This window comes from Oncorhynchus keta, chromosome 4 (assembly GCF_023373465.1).
Source record: "Oncorhynchus keta strain PuntledgeMale-10-30-2019 chromosome 4, Oket_V2, whole genome shotgun sequence".
Lineage (NCBI taxonomy): Eukaryota > Metazoa > Chordata > Actinopteri > Salmoniformes > Salmonidae > Oncorhynchus > Oncorhynchus keta.
The window spans coordinates 9,387,551-9,397,999 of NC_068424.1; the positions used below are offsets into that span (position 1 = coordinate 9,387,551).

Genomic DNA, 10,449 nt, shown 5'->3' on the forward strand with positions numbered 1-10,449 from the left:
GGCGTTAATCAGAGAGGCAGCAAAGAGACAAAAGATAACCCTGAAGGAGCTGCAAAGCTCCGCAGTTGTCAGGCCCTGACCATAGTAAGCTGTTTATTCTCTGTGTTGGTTGGGGCGTGATTAATGACTTGGGTGGGTCATCTAGGTTGAATTTGTATGTCTATGGTGGCCTGATATGGTTCCCAATCAGAGGCAGCTGTTTATCGTTGTCTCTGATTGGGGATCATATTTAGGTAGCCATTTCCCCATGGTTATTCGTGGGATCTTGTCTACATTTAGTTGCCTGGGTGCACAACAGTAGAGTCACGTTTCGTTTGGTTGGTTGTTTTGTTTCGGTTTATTAAAATGAAAATGTGGAACTCTACGCATGCTGCGCCTTGGACTACTCATGTCACCGATCGTGACAACAGTGGAGATTGGAGTATCTGTCCATAGGACCACTTTAAGCCGTAAACTCCACAGAGCTGGGCTTTACAGAAGAGGGGCCAGAAAAAAATAAGCAAACATGTTTGGTGTTCGCCAAAAGGAATTTGGGAGACTCCCCAAATATATGGAAGAAGGTACTCTGGTCAGATGAGACTAAAATTGAGCTTTTTGTCCATAAAGGGATATGCTATATCTGGCGAAAATCCAACACCTCTCATCACCCCGAGAACAACATCCCCACAGTGAAGCATGGTGGTGGCAGCATCTTGCTGTGGGGATGTTTATCATCACAGGGACTGGGAAACTGGTCAGAATTGAAGGAATGATGGATGGTTTTAAATACAAGAAAATTATTCAGGGAAAACTGTTTCAGTCTTCCAGAGATTTGAGACTGGGATGGAGGTTCACTTTCCAGCAGGACAATGATCCTAAGGATACTGCTAAAGCAACGCTTGAGTGGTTTAAGGGGAAACATTTAAATATTTTTGGAATGGCCTAGTCAAATCCCAGACTACAATCCAATTGAGAATCTGTGGTATGACTTAAAGATTGCTGTACACCAGAGGAACCCATCCAACTTGAAGGAGCTGGAGCAGTTTTTCCTTGAAGAATGGGCAAAAATCCCAGTGGCTAGATGTGCCACGCTTATAGAGACATACCCCAAGAGACTTGCAGCTGTAATTGCTGCAAAAGCTGGCTTTACAAAGTATTGACTTTGGGGGGTGAATAGTTATGCATGTTCAAGTTTTATGTTTTTTTGTCTCATTTCTTGTTTGTTTCACAATAAAACACATTTTGCATCTTCAATCTTCAAAGTGGTAGGCATGTTGTGTAAATCAAATGATACAAACCTACCAAAAACACATTTTAATTCCAGGTTGTAAGGAAACAAAATAGGAAAAATGCCAAGGGGGGTGAATACTTTCTCAAGCCACACTGTAAGAAAGTGGGTGTGGAAGTTTGAAGTCTCAGACAACAAAAGGTAAAAACCTGAGCATAGATTGTTCTCTGCTTTTTTTGAGCACGTTAACCTCTCTGAGCAATTTGAGCACACAGCCTCCTGGGTAAATTTATGAATACATATCCTCTCGACCTCTAACAGAGCAGCAGACAGTGGTTGACTCTCAAACCCTGCTTTAAGCAATAGCCCTTTGAAAGTGCCATACGAATACAAAACACTGCCTAACCATTATGAATATTTCTTTTTAGGGATGGGAACAGAAAAAGACAGAGAACAAAGAGTTGGAGAGAGTGACAGAAGAATGCCCAGGGGAGGAGCTCTAGTGCGAGTGCCCAGGGGAGGAGCTCTAGTGCGAGTGCCCAGGGGAGGAGCTCTAGTGCGAGTGCCCAGGGGAGGAGCTCTAGTGAGAGTGCCCAGGGGAGGAGCTCTAGTGAGAGTGCCCAGGGGAGGAGCTCTAGTGAGAGTGCCCAGGGGAGGAGCTCTAGTGAGAGTGCCCAGGGGAGGAGCTCTAGTGAGAGTGCCCAGGGGAGGAGCTTTAGTGAGAGTGCCCAGGGGAGGAGCTTTGGTGAGAGTGCCCAGGGGAGGAGCTTTGACATTCAAATTTGATTAAATACACTTTACCTAGGGCCTCCCTCAGCACCTGGGCTGGTGCCAGGGTCTGATTTCCACACAACAGTGCCGACGGCCAAGAGACCCACGGGCCATGGTTCCACACACGTACACACACGCGGCTGAGAGACCCACAGGCCCACCGCAGGTCTCTTCATTAGGCTGTATAATTTCTGCCTGATGATTAAAACGTCTCCGGTGTTGAGGAGACCTGAAGGTTACACCACAAAAGGCTCTCCTCTCTGTGGACACAGAAGAGAAAGAAAGATAGCTGCCTCATCAGAATGTTAAGTAATACAGTTTAACCAGCTCACAACCTCCCTGCATTTAACACTTTGGTTATGTGTACTGAACAAAAATATTAACGCAGCATGCAACAATTTCAAAGATTTTTACTGAGTTACAGTTCATATAAGGAAATCAGTCAATTTAAATAAATTCATTAGGTCCTAGTCTATGGATTTCTCATGACTAGGCAGGGGTTCAGCGAGGGTGTCACTGGGGAGTGATCACTGGGGAGCCAGGCCCAGCCAATGAGAATGAGTTTTTACCCACAAAAAGCCTTTATTACAGACAGAAATACTCCTCTGCAACCATGACTGGATAAGGGTGCATCCTTGGGTGGGCCTTGGAGGGCATAGGCCCACCCACTCAGACGATCCTACAGGTGAAGAAGCCGGATGTGGAGGTCCTGGGCTGGCGTGGTTACACGTTGGACGTACAAGGCCAGTTGGACGTACTGACAAGTTCTCTAAAACGACGTTGGAGGCAGATTACGGTAGAGAAATTAGCATTCAATTATCTGGCAACAGCTCTGGTGGACATTCCTGCAGTCAGCGTGCCAATTGCAAGGTCCCTCAAAACTTGAGACATCTGTGGCATTATGTTGTGTGACAAAATGTCACATTTTACTGCCCAGCACACGTTAGCAGCTGTGTAATGATCACGCTGTTTAATCCGCTTCTTGATATGCCACACATGTCAGGTGGGTGGATTATCTTGGCAAAAGGAGAGAAATGCTCACTAAACAGGGATGTAAACAAATGTGTGCTGTCACGCCCTGACCTTCGATCCTTTTCATTCTCTGTGTTTGGTTAGGTCAGGGTGTGATTTGGGTGGGCATTCTATGTTCTCTATTTCTTTGTGTTTGGCCGTGCGTTGTTCGCAGTCAGAGGCAGCTGTCTTTCATTGGGGATCATACTTTCATTGGGGATCATACTTAAGGCAGTTCTTTTTCCCTCCTTCAGTGTGGGATCTTGTCTTTGTTTGAGTGCATGCAAGTTTGACCGACGAAGCTTTTCGTTCATTGTATTGTTTATTGTTTTTTTCTTCGTGGAACATTTTAAGTAAAAAGAATGTACGCCTACCACGCTGCACCTTGGTCTCCTTCCGACGACAAACGTTACATGTGCACAAAACTTGAGGGAACGTTTCTGGGATTTTTTTTAAATTTCAGCTCATGAGACCATGGGACCAACACTTCACATGTTGCGTTTTATATTTTTCTTCAGTGTATCAGTCGCTCTCATCCAGGACTGGAGTCTGATCAGACACACAGAAAGGTGTCTATTATCCATAACAGCAGCTAGTGTGATTCTTCAGCTTGAGAATGTCCCCCGTCGTCGCCACCTAACAGCCTTCTGGGTAATGAGAAGCAAATCAGGGGAGCCTATGGAAAATAATGACCGCAGCATCGTTCATCACCCCGAAGCACTTTAGAGCATAAATTCCTACGACACTGCCACAACACTGCACGTCCTCCCCACTGATACGCAGTGCCATAATAGGTTTAATAATGAGGGAGAAAGAGAGCGAGAGAGAGAGACAAACATCAAGAGAGAACCTCTTGGCCCTAATCGGTGGGTTGAAGGCCTGGAATCAGAGAACGAAGACTCAGCCATGAGCAGAGAGCTCAGATCAAAAGTCGGCTGATTGGTTTAGGAGTTTTGTTCCTTACAAGTCGTCATATTTATCTGGTGGATCAGGCTAAGAGTCTTATAGCTGGCGCAGTGAGCCACTGTCGAGGGTGGAGAGATAAACACTGCCAGCTGTCACTAGAGTCTCTCACCACATTGTTAGTGTCAGTAAGGGTGGGCTGGGCTGTCCCTGGCATGCTCTTTCCTCAACAATCGTGGTCCTTCTGTAGCTCAGTTGGTAGAGCATGGCACTTGTAACGCCAGGGTAGTGGGTTCGATTCCCGGGACCACCCATACGTAGAATGTATGCACACATGACTGTAAGTCCCTTTGGATAAAAGCGTCTGCTAAATGGCATATAAACAATACCCTCCGTACTGCTCCCAATGGAGATGATGTTCCCTACAGAAAGACATAGATGCGGTAAAGAACAACGAGGCCATGACATCGTGGCAACGTCAATCCAGAAATTGTAACCTTGCTCCCAGTAGAAAGACATGAACATGCTATATTTATTTTCACCTGATATGCACTCATGAGAGCAACACCAGTTCACACAGTTGAAGGATCTTAATTTGAAAATAATCCTACAGCAACAGGATGTGCATTAAAATGAATGGAGATTTTTGAAGGGTTTGATACACTAACTAAAGTATACCACTAACCTACAGTATGCAGTATACCACTAACCTACAGTATCCAGTATACCACTAACCTACAGTATACCACTAACCTACAGTATGCAGTATACCACTAACCTACAGTATACAGTATACCACTAACCTACAGTATACAGTATACCACTAACCCACAGTATACAGTATATCACTAACCTAAGGTATACCACTATCTACAGTATACAGTGTACCACTAACCTACAGTATACAGTATACCACTAACCCACAGTATACAGTATACCACTAACCTACAGTATACAGTATACCACTAACCTACAGTATCCAGTATACCACTAACCTACAGTATACAGTATACCACTAACCCACAGTATACAGTATACCACTAACCTACAGTATACAGTATACCACTAACCTACAGTATACAGTATACCACTAACCCACAGTATACAGTATATCACTAACCTAAGGTATACCACTATCTACAGTATACAGTGTACCACTAACCTACAGTATACAGTCTACCGCTATCTACAGTATACAGTCTACCACTAACCTAAGATATACCACTATCTACAGTATACAGTCTACCACTAACCTATGGTATACCACTATCTACAGTATGGAGTATACCACTATCTTCAGTATACAGTATGCCACTAACCCACAGTATACAGTATACCGCTATCGACAGTATACAGTCTACCACTAACCTAAGATATACCACTATCTACAGTATACAGTCTACCACTAACCTAAGATATACCACTATCTACAGTATACAGTCTACCACTAACCTAAGGTATACCACTATCTACAGTATACCACTAACCTACAGTATACAGTATACCACTATCTACAGTATACAGTATGCCACTAACCCACAGTTTTAGTGCTGAGTGACTACGACTTTCCTCTCATCTCCAAGGTAGTAATCACACTCCACAGGTGTTATTACTACCTCTGGGGGTTTAGAGCTTGAGGTAGTCACCTCATACAAGTACTTGGGAGTATGGCTAGACGATACACTGTCCTTCTCTCAGCACATATCAAATCTGCAGGCTAAAGTTACATCTAGACTTGGTTTCCTCTATCATAATCACTCCTCTTTCAGCACAGCTGCCAAACTATCCCTGATTCAGATGATCATCCTACCCATGCTAGACTAAGGAGATGTAATTTATAGATCAGCATGTAAGGGTGCTCTCGAGCGGCGAGGTGTTCTTTACCATTCGACCATCAGATTTGCCACCAAAGCTCCTAACACGGAACCCAAAGCGGATGCGCGCATGCGCCATCGTGCGCCACGGTGCGCCATCGTGCGCCACGGTGCGCCATCGTGCGCCACGGTGCGCCATCGTGCGCCACGGTGCGCCATCGTGCGCCACGGTGCGCCATCGTGCATAAATGTATTTTGTCCCGCCACACCAAATGCGATCACGACATGCACCTGTTATGGCAAGGCGATCCCCTCAGGGAACTCCGCCCCCCATTCAGCTGAAAAGGTGGCGCAGGGAATTCAAAAATATTCTCTGGTCAAACTAAGTAGAGAATCAATCTTCAGGATGTTATTATCATATATATCCAGTAACGTTCCAACCGGATCGTACGTTTTCATCTGCAGCCAAATGGAACGACGGTGGCACCCACAGAGAAATGCATCACAGGGAAATGGCATTCTGTCGGGACAGTGACTATTTCCCCTGCCATTCGGTCAAAGTTCACACCAAAAGCTCCATTCCACTTCCTACTGAATGAGGACATCTAGTGGAAGGCGTAGGAAGTGCTACCAGATCCATATCTTGTTTGGAAGGGAATGGGCGATGATGTCAAATTTGACCCACATTCAGAATTTCACTTCTTGTTTGAAAGATTGCCTGCCCTATCTATGAGTTCTGTTATACTCACAGACATCATCTGCAATCTAGGACAGAGTAGGATGCAGTTCACTATGGGCACGCAATTCATCCAAAGTGAAAATACTGCCCCCTATCCTCAACAAGATTTATCAAAACAAACTCTGAACAAATTACATTAATTTGGGGACAGGTCGAAAAGCTGGGAGAGGCAAGACTTACTGCGCGATCTGCATCACAAATAGAACTGACTTCTATTTTAGCCCTTGGCAACGGAGACGCTCGTTGGCACACACGAGCAGTGTGGGTGCAATAATTGAATAATATAGATTTCTACATTTATTTTGCAATGCTCGCGCACGCGATGCGAGCGGTGTAGTCAGCCTGTTATAGGACACATCACTGCACTCTATACTCCTCTGTAAACTGGTCATCTCTGTATACCCGTCACAAGACCCACTGGTTGATGCTTATTTATAGAACCCTCTTAGGCCTCACCCCCCCCTATCTGAGATATCTACTGCAGCCCTCATCCTCCACATACAACACCTGTTCACTCCCCCCTATCTGAGATATCTACTGCAGCCCTCATCCTCCACCTTACAACACCCGTTCTGCCAGTCACATTCTGTTAAAGGTCACCAAAGCACACACATCCCTGGGTCGCTCTTCTTTTCAGTTTGCTGCAGCTAGAGACTGGAACGAGCTGCAACAAACACTCAAACTGTACAGTTTTATCTCAATCTCTTCATTCAAAGACTCAAACATGGACACTCTTACTGACAGTTGTGGCTGCTTTGCATGATGTATTGTTGTCTCTACCTTCTTGCCCTTTGTGCTGTTGTCTGTGCGCTGTGATGTTTGCACCATGTTTTGTTGCTGCTACCATGTTGTCCTGCTGCCATGTTGTGTTTCTACCATGTTGTTGTCATGTGTTTTTGCCATGCTGTGTTGTCATGTGTTGCTACCATGCTGTGTTGTCATGTGTTGCTGCCATGCTGTGTTGTCATGTTGTGTTGCTGCCATGCTGTGTTGTCATGTTGTGTTGCTGCCATGCTGTGTTGTCATGTGTTGCTGCCATGCTGTGTTGTCATGTTGTGTTGCTGCCATGCTGTGTTGTCATGTGTTGCTGCCATGCTGTGTTGTCATGTTGTGTTGCTGCCATGCTGTGTTGTCATGTGTTGCTGCCATGCTGTGTTGTCATGTGTTGCTGCCATGCTGTGTTGTCATGTGTTGCTACCATGCTGTGTTGTCATGTGTTGCTGCCATGCTGTGTTGTCATGTTGTGTTGCTGCCATGCTGTGTTGTCATGTGTTGCTGCCATGCTGTGTTGTCATGTTGTGTTGCTGCCATGCTGTGTTGTCATGTTGTGTTGCTGCCATGCTGTGTTGTCATGTGTTGCTGCCATGCTGTTTTGTCATGTGTTGCTGCCATGCTGTGTTGTCATGTGTTGCTGCCATGCTGTGTTGTCATGTGTTGCTGCCATGCTGTTTTGTCATGTGTTGCTGCCATGCTGTTTTGTCATGTGTTGCTGCCATGCTGTGTTGTCATGTGTTGCTGCCATGCTGTTTTGTCATGTGTTGCTGCCATGCTGTGTTGTCATGTGTTGCTGCCATGCTGTGTTGTCATGTTGTGTTGCTGCCAAGCTGTGTTGTCATGTGTTGCTGCCATGCTGTGTTGTCATGTGTTGCTGCCATGCTGTTTTGTCATGTTGTGTTGCTGCCATGCTGTGTTGTCATGTGTTGCTGCCATGCTGTGTTGTCATGTGTTGCTGCCATGCTGTGTTGTCATGTGTTGCTGCCATGCTGTGTTGTCATGTGTTGCTGCCATGCAGTTTTGTCATGTTGTGTTGCTGCCATGCTGTTTTGTCATGTTGTGTTGCTGCCCTGCTGTTTTGTCATGTTGTGTTGCTGCCATGCTGTGTTGTCATGTTGTGTTGCTGCCATGCTGTGTTGTCATGTTGTGTTGCTGCCATGCTGTGTTGTCATGTTGTGTTGCTGCCATGCTGTTTTGTCATGTTGTGTTGCTGCCATGCTGTTTTGTCATGTTGTGTTGCTGCCATGCTGTGTTGTCATGTTGTGTTGCTGCCATGCTGTGTTGTCATGTTGTGTTGCTGCCATGCTGTTTTGTCATGTTGTGTTGCTGCCCTGCTTTTTTGTCATGTTGTGTTGCTGCCATGCTGTGTTGTCATGTTGTGTTGCTGCCATGCTGTTTTGTCATGTTGTGTTGCTGCCCTGCTGTTTTGTCATGTTGTGTTGCTGCCATGCTGTGTTGTCATGTTGTGTTGCTGCCATGCTGTGTTGTCATGTGTTGCTGCCATGCTGTGTTGTCATGTGTTGCTGCCATGCTGTGTTGTCATGTGTTGCTGCCATGCTGTGTTGTCATGTTGTGTTGCTGCCATGCTGTGTTGTCATGTTGTGTTGCTGCCATGCTGTTTTGTCATGTTGTGTTGCTGCCCTGCTGTTTTGTCATGTTGTGTTGCTGCCATGCTGTGTTGTCATGTTGTGTTGCTGCCATGCTGTTTTGTCATGTTGTGTTGCTGCCCTGCTGTTTTGTCATGTTGTGTTGCTGCCATGCTGTGTTGTCATGTTGTGTTGCTGCCATGCTGTGTTGTCATGTGTTGCTGCCATGCTGTGTTGTTGTTTTAGGTCTCTCTTTATGTAGTGTTGTGTTGTCTCTTGTCGTGATGGGTGTTTTGTCCTATATTTGTATTTTATTTGTATTTTTAATCCCAGTCCCCGCAGGAGGCCTTTTTGCCTTTTGGTAGGTCGTCATTGTAAAATAAGATTTTGTTCTTAAACTGACTTGCCTAGTTAAAATAAAAGGAAAAATAAATTGTTATGGATTTTATGTATAATGACTAAAACATTTTTTTTTTACCTTTATTTAACTCGGCAAGTCAGTTAAAGAACAAATTCTTATTTTCAATGACGGCCTGGGAACAGTGGGTTAACTGCCTGTTCAGGGGCAGAACGACAGATTTGTACCTCGGGATTTGAACTTACAACCTTCCGGTTACTAGTCCTACACTCTAACCACTAGGCTACCCTGCCACCCCATGATGTATATAAGGACGTATATGTTTAAAGTAATGATAGGACTATAACTAACAGAATTAACCCTGTCTCTGTATAATGATGAAGAATGCTTGTGAAGAGGAAAAAGAGGAACTGTGGACAGACAACTTGTGACCACTGTGAAACTGATAACAGGAAGAAAGAGAGGGGAGAAACCATTAGGCTTTCAGTAGATTATGTAACATGTTGCAGAATAAGATAAGCAATGTATGTGTTGGAATATATTTGGAAACTGCATTGTCATTGTTAGAGAGGAGGAGGTGCATTTATGACGAAATGTGAGGTATATAAACCTATGTGCATGCATGGTATGATTGCCAGAGCTCTGACAATCGTACACTGGCCTCTGTCTGTTTCATTTCAACCAGAACCTTACAAACTCTGGGTTACAGACTTAAGTATTTTAATTGAAGTTCAGTTTATGAACCTTGAGAACAAAATTATCCTAACATAAATACAATTAAATAAATAAATCAATAGGGACAAGGAGGCCTAGAGAAGCTACAGTCCCAGCAGGGGTGTAGGGTTACCTCAAACCGCCAGTTCACCCCGTCCCACCACCTCCATTTTTCTGTATCCTAGGGTAGATAGAGATCAGTGTGTATGCAACACAATTGCAACACTCTTGACTCTCTGTAACAAAATCAATGCACATTGATTTTATATTTAGACCGGAAGGAATTTTTGAGAGCTAGACATTCTTGGTGTCTGGTGCCATTGTCAGGATTAGAAATGCATAAATGTTTTTGTTACAGGTTTTTATGTTCCCAGTGGTCACTGCGTATTGACTATTATTACTGTAGGTCGTAGTACTGTTATATAACAATTGTAGTAGGGTGGAAAGGAAAGTTCAGCATGTTTATTGGAATGACTGACTTTCAGAACACGTTCCTCTTTTAAAAGGCTGTGTTTTATTTAAATGTTTTAACAAACATGTACCAGCTGTCCTGCTCCTTCGCACTTTCAAAA

General features: G+C 44.5%; 1 protein-coding gene across 4 annotated transcripts in view; it reads left to right on the top strand.

Annotated features, from left to right (window-relative positions):
- Positions 1–10,449, top strand: part of LOC118372902 (netrin-G1-like) — an 808,457-nt gene that overhangs the window by 721,584 nt on the left and 76,424 nt on the right. The gene's annotated exons all lie outside the window — the stretch shown is intronic.